Source organism: Chiroxiphia lanceolata, chromosome 2 (assembly GCF_009829145.1).
Source record: "Chiroxiphia lanceolata isolate bChiLan1 chromosome 2, bChiLan1.pri, whole genome shotgun sequence".
In the NCBI taxonomy this organism is placed as follows: domain Eukaryota; kingdom Metazoa; phylum Chordata; class Aves; order Passeriformes; family Pipridae; genus Chiroxiphia; species Chiroxiphia lanceolata.
In genome coordinates, this window is record NC_045638.1 from 108,477,621 (window position 1) to 108,490,363 (window position 12,743).

General features: G+C 37.2%; 1 protein-coding gene across 2 annotated transcripts in view; it reads right to left on the reverse strand.

Annotated features, from left to right (window-relative positions):
• Positions 1-12,386, reverse strand: part of LOC116783156 — a 288,803-nt gene extending 276,417 nt beyond the window's left edge. For both annotated transcript variants that reach the window (XM_032680486.1, XM_032680484.1), the window contains exons 1-2: positions 12,226-12,386; positions 11,692-11,982 (exon numbers count right to left, since the gene is read on the reverse strand). The gene's annotated coding sequence lies outside the window, so the exon portion shown is untranslated. The remainder of the gene's footprint in view (positions 1-11,691; positions 11,983-12,225) is intronic.
• Positions 12,387-12,743: the final 357 nt, after the last annotated feature.

Sequence of the window (12,743 nt, forward strand, 5' to 3'; positions counted from 1 at the left end):
AGTGATATTGAAACCTCTTGTCTGATTGGGCAAGGCAAATTCAATAGCTGATTTAGCAAAATGCACTGGTTTCTTCCTCCTAAAAGATGTCTGTCAGGCATTGCTGTAATAAACAGTCACTGAACTCATTTGACACTATCACAGAAGTGGAACAACTTTTTCAACTCCACACTGCAAAGCAGAGGGTTGACAAGGAGTGAGTTCAAAAAAGACTGAGGCAATCCCTGGAAGTGTGAAGGCCAGGCTGGATGGGGCTCAACTTGGTCTAGTGGAAGGTGCCCCTGTCCATGGCAGGGGGCTTGGAACGAGATGATATTTAAGGTCCCTTCCAACCTAAACCATTCCATGATTCTACAATAATTCCTCTAAAGAATGTTTCATTTTCCAAGATCTCAAAAGACCCTGAACTGGACAGAAAGGATGCAGAACAACTGACTCATAATTCTGAGAAGCAGGGGATGAAATGGATATTAATGAATACCAAATATATGTTATCTCTTTGAATAAATATGAACACAAAGCTTATTCTTTATCACACAAGTGATAAAGAATATTTTGTGCAGTCAATTGAAATCTTCTAAGTCTTTTAAAATGTTTTATTTACCTAAACCAGGAAACCACACCACTAGTACTAGAATTGTACTTTCATTTATTATTTTTTTAAAGATTCATAGGATTTTATCAGGATTTCTAGCATCTGGCCAAAAATGCAAAGTATAAACAATAGCTTAAACTGCCTATCAGAGTTTAGTAGGGAAAAACAAACATTAAGGTTGACTATGCATCAAGGAGTATTGCAGCTTACAAAAGAGGGTAAGCTATAGAATCTGGAGGCACGTTTCTGTATAAGAAACAAGAAAGGAGTATGAATCCTTGAAAATTCAACATGTAGAAATAGGTCAACAGAAGTTAACTCAGGTAGTAGAGAAAACATCTAACAATGAGATTTGCATACTGGAAGAGGTTGCTGATGCTTCAGATAACCAAGTCAAAGACATGACAAAAAAAACGACCAAACCTTTTCAAACTGACTCATGATACAAACTCTTCTTTCCCTCAAACACTTCCTTGGAGGCCACTCAAATAAACTGTTCCATATTAAGTAAGAAATTCACAGGTCATCTGCCTACAGCATATATGCTTCTTCCTGAGCTGACTTGCCGCCTATTGCTTACCAGGTGCACTTAGTTCTAGGATTCTGCACAAATTTACATCATACAAAGCTTTATTTTCAAGGATTATCCCAGTGAAAAAGGAATCCAAGTATGCTCCTGTATTTCCTGATTGGTGTTTCGTTTTTTCACCAGTTAAGTGAATTACCTCAACAAAACCAATCTGAAGAGTTACTTTAGCTCCCTTGAGAATCCATCTAACTCTCTTGCACTGGATGGAAAGGGCATGAAAATGCACGCTGAGAGACTTGCTGAAAATTATCCACCAAATAAAACAGAGAGGACAGAAGCAATGGGCTGAACTGTTTTAAGTATAGTGGGAAATAAACTTGCTACCATCAAAGTTTAAAATAGATTGAATACAAAACAGAGGGAGAGCAAATTGTCTAATTCACCAGCTGTACACAGAAGTTGGAAAAGAACTGATAAATGGATTATCTCAAGACCTAAGTGCTTAAAAATCAGTTCTGTGTTTTCTATTCCCTCCTGTGAGTCTACCTTTCCCAAAAACAGTAGAGGATGTGTTTCCTTTTAACTGGCTGCATTGTTTAACATGATGCTTTATATATATGCTTGTACCACCTTATAAGAGTTCGCCTGACTGACACAGATCAGAAAATACAATATAAAAGTCGAGATGAACAGACAGATCTCTGATCATAGGTGATTCTGTATCCTTCAGCACAGGGAGTCAAACGTCCTTGATTTACATGCCTCTACTTAGGCAATGTGTGACTAACTCTATTTAGAAAAAAACTTTTGATGAGAGCAAAATAACACCACTTATAGAGACAAGGTACTAACATTATTGTATAGAAGAATCTACGTGTTATTTTATGATGCTAATGTTGAACAACATGACAATGTCCACATTTTAAAGAAATAAAGTGGTATTTATCTACTGAAGCTGACAGAGTTTGCACTAACAATAAATAATAAGCCTACTATATGCTATTCTGATACATGCTGCACTGCATTGCTTTTGTTTCTTTTTCTTTCTCTTTTTTTTTCGTCATTTGGTCAGGGTTTGTCTCTTCATAATTGTTGTGCAACAGTAGCTCCTAATTCTGATTAGGCCTCCAGTGACATCAAAACATTGCTCTGATTGTTATAATGAACATCCAGATCCAAATAATAGCTCGTTGGTAGGAAGGCATGAGGAGGTGAAAGTTATGAAGAAGTCTTGGAAAAATTTTAATAAGTCACATTAATAATAATCAATATAGGTAACAGGAACTGTGAAAAGAAATGAGAGAAAATGAATAATGAAGCTACCAGTCATGAGAGTATAACTATAAGGGATATGAAGCAATTGGTTATGAGGTGCACAAAATTTGTACCCAGGTCTCTCTCATGGGCATATTTTAATGGAGACATACATTTCTGTATTATATAGACACTGCTGTAAAAGAAATTATGCTAAGCCAAAAAGGAGACTGAGCAGGTAAGTAAAGGAGGGAAAGAAATATTAGTCATTTATGCCATACATAAAAACTATTTCAGATATATATCAGAATGGCATAGGAAAAAACTACTGAGAGGCAGGTCTTTATTTAGTCAGCTAAGCAAAAATTTTTAAAAAAGACACTAATATAGTTCCAAATACATGCCAGAAAATGAATATGCATAATAAAATTATGTAACTATATCAAAATAATGGTTTTCATTCATATCAACATTCATGTTGATGTTGGCTGCAAAATTTGGATTGTGAGCAGAACCACACATTGTCTTCAAAAAGAACTCACAAAAATATTACAAATGTAATTATTATAATTTTTTACAATGACATCATGTCAACTATTTAAAAAAATTTCCACAGAAGCATTAAGCTCCAGAATTTTCCAGGTCTCTGCGATCACTGTAACTTTCTAAAAACTATAGAAGCAATGCTTAGCACTTTGTTGCTTTTCAGTGACTTAAATGGAAATATATGTTGTTACAAAACACCAACAGATTGTCATTCCTTATATTCTTGTTTTCAGATTTAACTAGTGCTTGGGTGTTATTTACAATGTAAATATCTTTTTCAGCATGGCAATCATCATTATCATAGTCTTAATTCTATGTCCATATTTTGCAGGATGAGAAACAAAAGGAAATAATTTATGTTTTGTAGACCAATTAAAGCAGCTGGTTTAACAATGAGAGCTTTTACTAAAAATATGTACATTTACATGTACTTAGCCCATTCTGCTTGGACAGTAAATCTACATAATTTTCAGGATGTTACATGTATTACAATGAATGATATGTTAATAACTTAGAGACTCAAACCATTATAACTGCCTCTCACAAAAAATCATAGACTAATTGAAGTAATCTACAGGAAACAGCCATAGAGCATAAATTTTGTGGGAGAAATTAATGGATACCTAAGAAGCAGCTATTTCACACACACAGTTGTTGTTTCAAAGGTATTTGATGGGCAGGCTTTAGGTCAGGATAGCATCTTTCAGTTAACAGAAAAATGAAATACAGCTCATAGAGTAGCCTACTAAAAATTATCAAAATATCAAATTTTTACATAGCAAGGTTTTTCACCATTTCAGATTTTCTTGTATTACCAAGGTGGTCAAAGTATAGCAGCTTCAGAATTTGATGTTGAATGGGACATTCCAAAAGGATTTAAAAATGCAGATATATTTCAACTTTGCTTATAAATGCCAAGCACCTCTGAACATTCAAGAAACCAAAATATCTTGTTTCAGCTGACTACAGTGTTTCCACATGCTTTATTTCATGCACCATCAAAATTCCTCTATCTTTTTTATTATCACAATGTAATACCTGAAAAAAACAATTTAGTGGCTTGCTGTTTCCATTTTTGTACCTATACCATCTGCTCAACTGTATTTTGTTTATTATAGCTAAAGTCAATTTACTCCCAAAGACGGCACTGAGGAAAATTTAAATGGGGTCATACTTAGCACCTCAGGGAACCAAGTAATGCATGTACTAGAACACATCAGAGTCCAGTATCCTATCTCTGACAGTAAATGCCTAAGAGAAAAAAGCAAGGACACACAAACAGAAATACTTCCCTGCTATAACTTCCTAGCCGGCAGCAATTCACATCTCAAGGATTTACTGAGTTAGAGGTAATACCAATGTGTTTAACAGCTCTCCATGGATTTTTCATCCAGACATTTGACTGAACACTCTTTGAATAAAGGTAATTTTTTGAACAAAGGTAATTTTTTGTCAGGAGTGTCCCGTGGTGAAGATTTCCATAGCACCATTTTGTGTGTGCTTGTGTGTGTATATGTGGAAATATCTCCTGTTTGTTTTAAGCACGGATCATAAAGAAGAAAAGAAGCCCAACTATTCTCCTGATAACATGACATGCTAAAATGGAACCTGCTATGTGCAGCTTTGTCAGTCTAGAATCAAACCTTTAATTAGGTGATTTTTAAATTTTTTTTCGAGGTGACTTGACCTGCAGTGGAATATAATTTTTCCATTCCTTGCCTGTGTAAACTTGATAATTTTTGGTAACAAACATTACCCAAAGGTAGCTCAGATTTTACACAACCAGTAATTTTCATTACACAAACAGCACAATTACAAACCCCCAACATAATCTACCAGCTGCAAAACATCACATATTCTGCACACTATATCAGATGGTTATAAGTGTGTTTCTCAGGACAGATCTTACAAGTTTCCCTGGACTGAACACCACTCCTGGACCTTCCCCGGAAAGTCCAAATGGTTTAAATATGTTTCTTATTGCCATTTGTTCTCTCTTCAAAGCTTCACAGCCCCATAATCTGTATCTCCTTTATGATGTATATAAAAGAATAATCCCCTAGATTCTTCAGTGTCTGGGCAGAGTTTAATCCTAAGGATGAAGCAGCTAATAACAGAACCAGTCAAGCCTTGCTTCCTTGCTACAACCCCACATTAGAGGTCAGTCAAGCTCATATTGCTGCCTCAGCTCAAAGCTTCCTGGCCCTCTTAGAGTCCTCCAAACCACCAACAGATGAACAGGTCTAGAGACAAAGAACCACCCATTTCTCTTTGCAGTGGACAAGAAGACTTGATTACATTTTGTGAGATACTGGGTTATGATCAGGACATTTTTCTATCTATCTCCATACTACTTATTAAACATATTTCCAGGCAAGAAAACACTCAACATCAAGGATTCAACTAGTGTAAAAATGCTTTTGATATGTTTAGCAATAGATTCAGAAACAATGACATTGCACTGATAGCCTTTTGCAGCACAGTTAAGTTCCCTGGTGATTCAGTTCCAGCTTTCTGCCCTCGGAGTTAAAGCCCTGCACTTATCTTTTTACAGGTAAAATTCTGCACAAAATGTCTACTCTGCCACAATAAGGACACTGCCAGTCAGTATGGGAAGTCCGTGCATGTCACATAAAGTAATTATGAAATACAGTCTCTCATGAAGAAAGTTCCTTTCCATTCCAGTCACTTTGATGATAGCTTGGAATTTTAAGAATGAGGGTTGTTTCTCAACTTTGAAGCTAATTTTGGCTCATATGGTTTTTGTGACCTTCTCTTCAGCCATTTTGGATATATATTGTACAATGTAGAGCCACCTGGTGAAACTGAATTTATCTCAACTACACCAGGGATCTATCTCAGCTAATTAGGCTACCTGCAAAGGTAAATTAGCTCATACCTTGCTAACAAAGCAAGGCTGTTTCCATTACCAAGGTAACTTGGTTCATGCTACAGCTCATATCTAATCAGAACTGTACCATTCTTTCCATGTTACTCTGATTTACTTCTATCCCTTTTTATGATCATACATTGCCTGAGATTATCAGAATATTCTCTAATAATTATATTGCCAATCTAAGAGGGTTTTTTAATGTCTGTGTCATTGGGTCTCTTGGACTAGTTTATTCATGTTAAAAGAAATCCAACCCCCCCTCAATCCAGCCTTCTGACCTATGAATTTGGCAAAGATAGTTCTCTATATTAGCCCTTCAGAGACAGTTTTTATTTCTTCAAGAACTCAAATGAGGTCACAATCATAAGCTGTTATAAATCATGGTACTCTTCTATAATTTTCACTTCACTCAGTGTGATTTCTTTAATCTTTCTAAAGACAGTTCCCACAAATATTAAGTGATAGTTTTCATAACAAAGTATTAGCGCCTAATTTTACAACCGCTGGATAGCAACACAGAGCTCGGTTTCTCTCCACGAAAACAATTGTCTTAAATTTATCAGGCTAAGGATTTTCTAATAGCAAGATGCTTTCTCCCTTTATAAATGCAGGAATAAAATGAAAAGTTATAGATTAATTAATAAAACATGCCTGTGTTCCAAAATTTTTCACTAAGGGCAATACAATGTTGATGTCTAACACATGAAAATGAAAACAACTGTATGAAGAAATTAAAACACAACCTCAGAAGTCAGCAGTTTACCATCTTGCACATCAAAGCCTCTGTCTGATGGCCTTCAGGGTAATGTAGTTCAACACACACTGCTCAACTCCCTTCCCATTAGGCACCAGTAAAATGAAGACATTTTAGTGCAGCATATAGGTGAAGAAATGGCCCCTTTTTCAGTATCACCCCTTAAATTATTGTAGGACTGACCTTGAACACCTGATGACTCCTATATCTATGTTCACCATTTTTTCTATACTTGCTTCTAGAAAAGTTTTTGGTCCCTTCCAGGCTTTTTCTCATACAGAGAATAGCCATCACACTCCATTTCCCACAACCTAATCTAAAGTGAGGAGAGCTAAAGTGTCACAGTAAAATAGCAACTGACCTTGTTTACCCAAGATCGTATTTTGATTCAGTATTAAAGTACCCCATAAATAAGCTCTTTCCTCCACAGTCTTAGAAGAGTATGTATCTCAGTAATGGCTAAAACAAAACCAGGATCATAAAAAATCCTTACTCAGAGAACATTGATATGCCCAAGTGAAATGTGTATGTAGGTACTACTCTAGATTTTTAGGCAGGCATTTCTCTATAGCTTTCTACCATTTCTACCCTTTTGCTGTTGACTAAAAAGGAAACAAGTGTATTTCATAGCTCAATATCCTTTGCCTTTAGGCAAACATACGCAGGGTATTTTAGTCTTGATTTACACCTGAGTATTAAAACCAATTCAATGTAGTAGGTTGCAAAAAAAAAAAAGTGAACGTACGGGACTTTTAAGGTGGAACATTGTCATTCATTCCTTAGTGCATGTGTTGGATTTGGCTGGGGTGGAGGTTATTTCTTTCATGGTAGCAGGTATGAGACTGTGTTTTGGAAGTGTGCTGAACACAAGGTTGATATCACAGGGATGTTGTTGTTATCACTGAGCAGTGCTTGCACAGAGCCAAGGCCTTTTCTGCCCCTCACACCTGCCCACCAGCGAGTGGGCTGGGGGCGCACAAGGAGTTGGGAGGGGACACAGCCAGGAGAGGTGACCCCAACTGACCAAAGGGACATACCCTTAACATATGGTGTCATCATGCTCAGCCTATAAAGCTGGGGGAAGAAGGAGGAGGAGAAGGATGTTCAGAGTGATGACGTTTGTCAAGTCACCATCACACGTGATGGGGCCCTGCTCTCCTGGGGATGGCTGAACACCTGCCTGCCCCCACCGGGAATGAGTGAATTAATTCCTTGGTTTGCTTTGCTTGTGCATGTGGGTTTTGATTTACCTATTAAACCGTCTTTGTCTCAGCCAAAAGTTTGCTCACTTTTGCCCTTCTTATCCTCTACTTCATCCCGCTGGTGGGGGAGTGAGAGACCAGCTGCATGGGGCTTGGCTGCTGGCTGGGGTTAAACAATGACAGTGTGTTTTCCTAGCATTGTCACCCTTAATTCTGGTAACTGATTGAATGAAACTGTTTGTTTAAGTATTGACTATTTGAGGAAACAGGAATATTCTCTTAAAGATAAAAATCTAAATGCAGTAATTCACTATTAGTGTCACCTCTGCTGTCCACTCTCATTGTTTTCATTATAAACAGTACAACTTGAACTGCAAAAACTTGGGTGCTTATACACTAAGTAATGGCAGAAAACATCTTTTAGTATCTATACCCTCTTTATATAGCTGTCCTACTTGGAAACATCAGCTATTGAAATAATAGGTTTTTGAAAGAAGAAATCCATGAAATGGACTTTTTGTTAGGACTTTCATTGGAGAGCAGAAATTCTAGCACAGAACAGAACCAAGTACGATGTGTTTATTCACAGAAGTAGAAAAGAAATATGTTATTTCCAGCAGCTGTTATTTGCTGGCTCATCCTTCAGAGTGATATAACTCTTCTTTTAAATAGGATGAACTATGACAAATGCCATTCTCTGCTTAGTCTGTTTTCACATGTCAGAGTTCAGCTGTCATAAAGGTGATTTGTCCTCCTGTGATCCATCAAATCATTATGTTCTTTTGTATTGTTTTTCCTATTGATCCCTATTATTGAAAACTTAATGACTATATGGAGAACGTTCTGCAATGGAGTACCAATGGCCTATTAAGCTCTCTTCCTCCCTGCTAGGTGGTGTGAATCAGAGATTAAGCCCCAATTATCAACCTGTTTGCCTTAACAGGCAATTTTAGCTTATTTCTAGGCCACATTACTGGACTTCCCTTGTTTCTGTAAAGAATACCAATCTTTTTTGTCAGTATTTTAAATATGACAGATTATTCAAGTGTTGAGGTCACGTCTTCCCTCTAAGAAGATTCTTTAAAAGTCAGCCACCAGGTGAATGCTGTTTAATTGTCATTCTTTTAGTCTCAGAAGAATTTCTGTTCCTAAATATTAACACTTTTGACTCTCAAATAGGTTATGGACCTCATTTCTGTCTTCCAGAAGGTAAAACAAGAGATGATGACAACAAGAGGACTCTCCCCTCTTTATACACCCCAATAGTACTGAAATAAACACAGCTTGTGTAGGATTAGTTACTACAGTTGCATTGACTTTCTTCAATGAGGGATATGTAAGCTTCAGGATGAGATGAACATGCAAAATCAGACCTCTTCTCTTTCTCCCCAAGACCTCCCTAAATCAAAAATAACAACTCTGTTACCATTAACAGGGATGGTCAAACAGTTTGTACATGACAAAAAATTCCACTCCTCTATATGCTTACACAAAAAGAATATTTTTTAAAATAAGATCTCAGGATATATTTTTGGGGGGGTTTAGGGATGACATTTCTGTGAATGAAAGAAAATAGTAGGCCACTACACTGGCAGCAGTGTACATCCTAGAGATGAGAAAGCTGCACAGATCTGGGATTCCTCTTCATCTGCCCCCATGCAGGTCCTTTAACTCACCTCTGGATGCCCTACAGAGCTTTTACCAGCAGATAGAACTCATGTTGTATGAATACAATTCATATTCTCAGATTCTGCATTTCTGGGATTTGCTATTTTCTTTGTTGTGAAATAGTCATATTTTCTACACTCTTAGTCCCTTTCTATATCTGTTTTTCATTCACTACTGATAACGCATCCTGTTGAATGCATCAAATAAGGTTAGATTCTCAACTTGGGAAATGTACCTTTAGTCCCAACTGACACCATCCCATCAGCATTCAAGTTAGGAAATCACCTTGTCAGCAAGGCAAACATCACATTTTTAATACAGCACCAATCATCAGCTAAGCCAATAACATGAGTTGGAAAAAAATTAGCAAGAACCACAGAACAGCCACCAGCTTCTATTTTCTTCTCCTCTGTCTCTGTTAGCCACTCCAAATGTCCTCACAGCCTGGATTTCAGCACATGGCACATTCAATACACTTTTGATGTATTCCTGTAAATGTCCAGTTTTTCTGCTCCAGTATTCTCAAATATTCCTGCTTCCAAGAAAACCAAATTTATAACGTGAGGGGAGGCTGCATATTTCTGGCACAGGCAGTTGTGCAGATGTTATTCCTTAAGGAAGACTATCTTGATTGCCTCTGTGAATAATGGCTACGAGATGGCAAGGAGCCAACAGTTCTCTTATAGCAGAAGGTATAAAACCACTCTCCTACTGAAAGAAGGCCCCCAGTAGGATAATATATTATTACGCATGATTCAAATTACAGGATCTGCAGCAGGGGAGTTCGTGGCTGAATCAGGACAGCCGCACACAGAATACTGATGATGGGATGATGGAATGCATCATGCATTGAAAGAGCTATGGTTTAGTGTTTAAATCCTCTGTTTTTCAAAGTGGCTAGAAAGATCAATATATAACTGAAGCACCATAAACAATTGTACATTATTGTGTGCGTGGAGGGGGGAAGTTATCATGTTGTTGCAAAAATTCTATTTCAGGCTACTTCCTTAAATAAAATTTTACTTTACCAAAGACTTGACCTCTTGAAGCCCACTAGCAACAGATATAGCTTTAATTTAATAACACAATATTGAATTTGTCTCATATCTGATTCTGTTTCAGCTATTAGAATACTGAAGAGCAAAACCTTGCCTCATTAGATTATGCAGTCTGAAATCTCTGCATTCCACAGTATTCTAGGCTGGTCTTAAATTGTTCGCACAAAAAATTACTTTACTCACAAAGAACTAAATCCAAATGTTCAACACAATGTTGGCTCGCCCAAATGTTTTCCATTTATAATTGAACACATCTCAAGAAAATTTGCACGTTTATTATTAAAAAAAAAAAAGCCACACCAAACCTATTCCCTAATATTAAAAGCTGGCTAGATAATAGTTTTTCAATCTGAGATCTAATCTTTTCTGTGTAGATTAAGCACATTATAAGTAAAAATAGAAATAGCTAAACAAAAATTCTATATTTCGCTTTGCTGCAACATACCCTGAAGCAGTATGCAAGCTCTCCCTTGACTTCCTTTCATACTGGCTCTTGTATTCATTTATTCTCGTAAATGGATGCAAATCAGGTGCATTGTGTCGAGGTGGAAGGAAGGGGGTGAAATTTGTTCAGAAGTGATCTCAGTTCTATTCATTAATAAAATGACATCTTGGCTGAAAGTGGTGAAGAATGAAATATAACAGTACTGAACTTCACTCAGTTGTAACAGATGCATGTAAGAACCTTTAGAGAAAGCCAGATATGTAAAACGGCCACAGCGAAATGATTTCTGAAGCATTAGAATAAGTACTTAGACCATGATGGCAGCTAAAGATGCAAACTCGATGCTGCAGCAACACCCTTTTTACCTTTCAAGACAGCTAAAGGTAATCTCAGGCTATAACTGGAGGAAGCAGTACCACATTAGGTAAGGACTACAAGGAGACAAACAGACATGAAAGAAAAATATATGCACAATATTAACAATAATAGACACTTTTAAATGTTTTATGGGGCCAACAGAAAAAAAAAATGGAACAATGCCCATGGTTACCTGCAGAGACAGCACATAGTTAAAAAAAAAAATCAAGAAATTGTAGCCACCGTTTTGCATAGTGATTCAAATTATGCTGGCAGAATAATTAATGGAGGACCTAATCTCTGTGAGGGAAAAAAAAAAAAAAAAAAAGAAAAGAAAAAAGGATACGTTAAACAAAGTTCATTACTGCATGATGTAAATGAGTTTCTCACCAGTGATGTCACTGATTGGCTGGGATGTAGAGCTGGTTTCGAACAGTGCAGCATGGCCGGATTGGCTGCTAGCTCTTCTGGTTACTGCCTGCTTGGGCAGCGGTCGAACCAGACTCTTTCTGTCTCTCTTGTTGTCGTTTGAAGCAAATCTTGTTCAGCCCAGCTGTGTCTCCATAGTAGTGGCACCCTAAGAGAGTCTCCCTCCTGCTTCCCACAGCTCATCTGTAAGGCGGTCGCTGCTGTGAAATACCAGCCTTTGGCACGGAGCCCAGACTGCGTTGTTAGATCCGTCTATAATACAGAAAAGAATTTTTTTAAAGCAGTTCTTTCACTGAATTACATCCTAAGAAGGATTAATAAGCACTAAGTTGCAACTGATTTGTGGACTTTTAAATTATGTAGCTAGCACTATTTCTGAAATAAAATATTATTTGACCTGCAATAGCATCATTGGCTTAGAAAGAAAAAAAAAAAAAAAGAAAAGAAAGAATGAAAGAAAGGACGAAAGAGAAGCAACAACTCTTCTTTGTTTACCTTGATTACAAAAAAATTAATTCTTCCTTTTTTCCCCTAGAATGGTAACTGATATCTTGGTGCTATGCAAGAATATTTTAAACTATCGCCAGTTTTCTATTTACATCCAAGTCATTATTTTCAGGTTAAGACAAGGGATCTTAATTAGCATTCTCTTTAACTATGCAAACTGAGACAGGGCATGAAAGAAAAATGCTGTATGGAAGAGACAGAGAGAGAGACAGAGACAGAGGAAGAAGAAAAAAAACAAAAATCTGTGCAGCTTTTACAGTTCAGCTGTCTGACCCCCTGCAAAAAGAATGCAGTCATATCAACTTTGCCAGACAATGGAGTACCTACAGGCTTTCCTCTAGACAAGTCCTTTATAACCAGTCAGTATTATGTGCTGCAGACAGTGGCCAATCGCTAAGCTGCTTTCTACAGCAGTGACACAATAGGTGCACTGGCCACACTGTCCTCCTAGCCCCTGACAGCGGTGCAGGTTCATTTTTTGTACACTGGAATACGCATATGTCTTT